This window comes from Mytilus edulis, chromosome 7, assembly GCF_963676685.1.
Source record: "Mytilus edulis chromosome 7, xbMytEdul2.2, whole genome shotgun sequence".
Lineage (NCBI taxonomy): Eukaryota > Metazoa > Mollusca > Bivalvia > Mytilida > Mytilidae > Mytilus > Mytilus edulis.
The window spans coordinates 11,380,184-11,385,619 of NC_092350.1; the positions used below are offsets into that span (position 1 = coordinate 11,380,184).

Sequence of the window (5,436 nt, forward strand, 5' to 3'; positions counted from 1 at the left end):
TTCCCATGTAAAAGTCAAAATAAAACCTGTAAACCTCCTTTATAAAACCACATAAAGACTTAAAAAAAAATGTATATAGTGTATATAATGTTGTTGAGTTACGATTGTTAATTTATCTTTCAATTATTTTTTTGGTGGTGGAACTGTTCGACATACAATTACGTATGGTTACCCTATAAAGGGTGTAAAGATCCAGAGAAGAAGAAGAAGATCCCACATGTAAATAGCACGGTGATTTTCAAAAAGACATTGATACATCATTACAACACTTGCCGTCAGTATTTGAATATATTGATTAAGAAGGTATAAAAGATTAATGCACGCACACTATTATCCACCACTGGCCTAAATAGTTAGTCCGCAAACAACGAGGGTAATAAAAACCCAGCACTTTGAACACAGACACCGGCATGGTGTGAATCTGAAAGCTTCCCACTATCCATTTCTACCCATAGAAAACTTTTGCCTTTCATTTATCAAAAATGAAATATGTTGATATTAATGGTATATAAGAATTATTGGGGAATTCAAACCATTCCTATTGTAAGTGATAAAACTAAATTTATATCAGGGTGATTGAATAGTCCAAATAATTATGACGTCTTGAAAGGCTATTATAATTTTTTTCTTTGACGCCTTACATCGACGTCATAATGCTGAAGCCGCCATTTTCGGTTGGACTTTGAGAGCATATTTTGCTCTCAACTTTGAGACCCAATTTAGCCATCAAATTTTCAATGAAGGCTAAAACAAAATGCATATATTAAAATTCTTACCTTTTATGTGTTTGTTTGTGCAAAATATTTCCAATTAATCCCTACAGAAATAATAATATAAGTAACAATTCCATCCGAGGCGGGAACATGTCGACTGCATTTTTTAAAACGTTTGTCTGATTTCTTTTTAGGAGATTATAAAATAATTTTTACACCAAACTCGGTAAAACCCGAATTTCCGGAACCATTGTTTTACATTATCCGGAAATTCAGGTTGGTTAAAATGTACCGAGTTTGGTTCAAAAATATATTTTATACACCTTTAATGAAGCATCTTGAGGAGAAATCAGCTAAACGTTTTTATAAAGCAGTAAATTCCCTATCAAAGTCCAACTGAATATATGAGTTTGGCGTTATGACGTCGATGTAAGGCGTCAAAGAAAAAAATTATAATAGCCTTTCAAGATGTCATAATTATTTGGACTAGGTGATTGAAATGAGGAAAAAAAAGGGGGATCAGGAGTTCAGGGCCCCCTGTTTGGGAAAAGAATTGGTTGATTATATATGGAATCACTGAGTCATGGCAGGAGCAGGCCCCTCTTAGGCAGTCGGTGGGCCCCACTTATGAAAAATTCTGGATCCACCACTGTGGTCAGGGTGGTCTTCAGTTGTACATGTTGTATTATCTTTAAAAAAAAAAATTACACCTGTATAGTGTATATTCTTTAGTGTAAATCAAGGGAAAATACTGTGAACTATCTGTGCATTGGGGCTTATTAAAAGGTATTTCGGGGGGGGGGGAAGAAAGAAGGGAGGGTGAGTCCATGGGAGGTAATCCCCACCCCTTTCAATTTGAGAATATGCTATTATCTTGTAAACGGTCCAGATCCCCATCCCTAAACCATATATATTCTTGAATGGGACGATTAAACAAATCAAATGAAATTAAAAGGAGGTCTTTGGGGGTTTCACCACTCTGTTCAATTTGAGAATGTGCTATTATCTTGTGAACGATCCAGATCCCCACCCCTAAACCATATATATTCTTGTCGGGGACAATAAAATTAATAATGAAATAAAATAAAAGTGAAGTCCCACCCCCTCTAGTTTGAAAACTTGTAAACGGTCAAGATCCCCACCCCTAAACCATATTTATATATTCTTGTATAGAACAATAAAACAAATAAAAGGAAATATAGGGAGAGTCCATGGGGTTCACCCCCACCCCCACATGTTTGAGAAACTTTTAAATGGTTGAGATCCCCTGTCATCCAGTGGTTAGGTGAAAAAAGTTCAGGATCCCTGATCCCCACTGTCAAACCATATATATTCTTGTATGAGACAATAAAACAAATCAAATGAATATAGGATCATCCCCTTTGTCTTGGGTTGGGAACCCCCCTTTTTAAAATGGCTGGATCCGCCCCGGCATACCATCTAGCTAGCTATAAAGGCTTTAAAAATATGAAATCAAACAAGGAAATTAACAGTGTAGGCAACTGTTTTGAATTTAAAAAAAAAGTCTTTTACATATATAACAATGTTAAATTTTTTGTGCATTTATTTTTGCTTATCGTATTTTCAATAATGGACAAAATTGCATGATTGAATATTTTAATTTAAGAAAAATCAGCATACATGATATAAAATGGGAAGTGGAAACTGGGAATTTGACAAAGAGACAACAACCCAATCAAAGAGCAGACAACGACCGAAGGTCACGTATGGGTCTTCAATGCAGTGAGAAAAATTCGGCACTGGTCTTCAGCTCATAAATATGTATCAGAAATGAAAACGAGATACAGCTTTCAGTTGTATTAATAAAAACCTCACAATAAGTTCTGAATATCAGAATATACAGTATTGCAAGATTCTCTCAAAATGTACACATAGAGCTGAAAAACTGTCAGTGACTGTAAAATTAATCATGCTACATTAAAGTCCATGGAGTCCATCTTAATATGCATACTCTCGTACAAAGGAATATAAGTATGCAATAGACATCAAGTTTTCAAAAATAAGAGTATCTATGCCATTAATTTACGACAAGATCTTTATCAAGTAATAATTTCGGTTTGTTTAAATATTTCGGAGGTTAGTATGACCTCCTCTTTTGTGATGATGTTTTCGTTTTAAAGTTGGGAAAATTATTTGTACATGTACCAACAAAAATAAAAACACAAAGTCAATCTAGAATTATGTTTTTATCATTTTTTTATGTTTAGGTTGTCAGCCAGATGAAAAGGACAAGTATGCAGTTCAAAATTCAAAATGTGGATAAGTTGAGGTTCTAGGTCTTACCTTTGCAGATTTTCATATTTTGCATGAATGAAATCATAGGTTATATGATGGACAGCAGAGAAAGAAAAAAACAACTTTTCAATTATCCTGCTCCTGGATAAATGTAAAACATCTTGTTTTTCGGTAAGTTTTATGCTCTGTTTTGATAGTGTTAGTGCATTCATCTTTCCAGTCTTTCCTCTAAATTGTAAGTTTTTGGTGAGTGTTCACCATGAATTTCAGTAAGTAACTTGTGGATTTAAATGTATATACTCAAAATTTAGTACTAATATTAATGGGATTTTAGCATGACATCCTGCCAAATGCTTGTTAATCATGTTTATGTTCCAGAACAAACAAGTATTTGGACTGTACGCATACAGTTTGCCCAATTTTAAGAAGTTGGTCAAGTTTATTACAAACAAATGTACAGTACAGATCAACATAACTGAAATCTTTAATAGATTAATACAAAAAGTTTAATTGCAGTTAAAATAAAAACACAGGTTTGGTCGAGCTGGTACCAGACAGTACAAATATACTTAAATGGTCTGACTGTACACATATGATTGGACTGTAAGTTCTGGACCGTAAAAGTAACATCCGAATACTGATATGGTCTGGAACATTTATACATGTCTTAAAATTAATATCAAACACATTGGTGTTTGATAGAACTATAATGTTTTGGGATATCAAAATCAAAAATATCCCATTTTTACTTTTAATAAAGAAGAAGATTATTGATGTATGTTTAAATGTATATTAAAATGAGACAGCAAGCCAACAACACAACAAATAAGGATAAAACATACTTTTTTTTTAGTATCAATGTTATAATTTCCAATATGTTCAAGGTATTTTTTCATTGAAATAAAACACAAATTGAAATCTGTCTGAACTTCAAAAGCTTAAAGAAATATTGTTTCTGTTGTCTGCATTTTGTATAATATATTGCAAATTCTTGTGAATAATGGAATGTTATTATAGTTGTCTAAAGTTTTAACATTGATCTTTATACTGTAAATTCATAAATTATTGCGTGCATTTATTATTGCGATTCTGTCATTTTAGACTTAAATGCGATTTTAAATTTTACGATTTTGAGAAAAATCCTGTTTAATCCATATAAAATATTTCATAATGCGAGTTTAAATTATTGCGTTTACAACTCCGTTGCATTTTTCACAATAAAAAAAAACTCGCATTAATTCCGAATTTACAGTATATATATATATTATGTATATAACTTGGGAAAATACCCAAATGTTATAAAGAAGAATAAATTAATTGATTGTTATATGGTATTAGAATAGGAAGATGTGGTATATTGCTAATTTGACAACCCTCCATCAGAGACCAAAGGATGTAGGCCGTTAGCAACTGATGACACTGGACAACCTTTAACAATCAGTAAAATCCATATCGCATAGCTATTTTTATTGAAAATCATATTATTGCTACATGTATGAAAACAATTTTGTATAATCCATTACTTTAGATTTTATTGGTTCTTTTTCAGAAGGATTGAAATTCACCACCTAGAATAAATGGAGAAAACATAGAAACAAGACCAGAATAAATTCAAAGACAAAAGTTGGATCAGTTATTATTTTCATCACTCAGTCAATGATTTGAAGTTCTTTTAAATTCAAAAAAATATTGAAACCACAATAATGTCAAAGTTCTGTGCTGAATGTCCAAAAAGTGGACTATACCATCAAACAATGCTGGATGATAAGAAACTATTAATGTTTTGTGTTGAGGGATATTGTGAAAAAAATAGATTTACTTAAATAGCTACTAGTATGTTAAGCCTAACAATAGAGTTTTTATTGATTTCAAATGGCAAATAATTGTGTTTCAAGAAAGTATTCTATAATTCATGAATAAACATATATTGATACTTACATTATCTGCTTTGTTGTTTAAAAGTTTAGTTTTGAACAGTTAAAGAACAATATGCTAAATTAACATTTCCCAAGAAAAAAAGATATTCAATTAAAAAGATTCATCTTATAATAATTTACTACCAAATAGAAAACATTGTAACATACACATTACTGTTTATTTATATCTATATATTTACAATTAGAATCCCATAGGATTTTAATTTGTCCCATGGGATATTAAAAATCCCATGGGATAATAAAAATCCCATGGGATTTTTTTTGTCCCATGGGACAACAAATATCCCATGGGACTACAATAATCCCATGGGACAAAAAAAAATCCCATGGAATTTAACCAAAATCCCATGGGATAATGGTAAATCCCATGGGATTTTGCCCTGTCCCATGGGATATTGAAAATCCCATGTTTTTATAATTCAAATTGCAAAATAAATATGAAAGTAACTGTAGAAAACCAATGAAATTATTGAATCCCATGTAATTCTGCACATTTTGGTTATATACATGATATTGTAGCTCTTGTTTGA

The 5,436-nt window shown here is 31.7% G+C and overlaps 1 long non-coding RNA gene across 2 annotated transcripts; it reads left to right on the plus strand.

Moving 5' to 3' along the window:
* The first annotated feature begins 209 nt into the window (after nucleotides 1-209).
* On the plus strand, nucleotides 210-5,132 carry LOC139529932 (uncharacterized). 2 transcript variants are annotated; one of them, XR_011665921.1, is made up of 3 exons: nucleotides 210-303; nucleotides 2,942-3,140; nucleotides 4,519-5,132. It is a non-coding gene; the product is annotated as an uncharacterized lncRNA (long non-coding RNA). The 2 variants fall into 2 exon arrangements; XR_011665922.1 differs by having other exon boundaries at nucleotides 210-274.
* The last annotated feature ends 304 nt before the right edge of the window (nucleotides 5,133-5,436 follow it).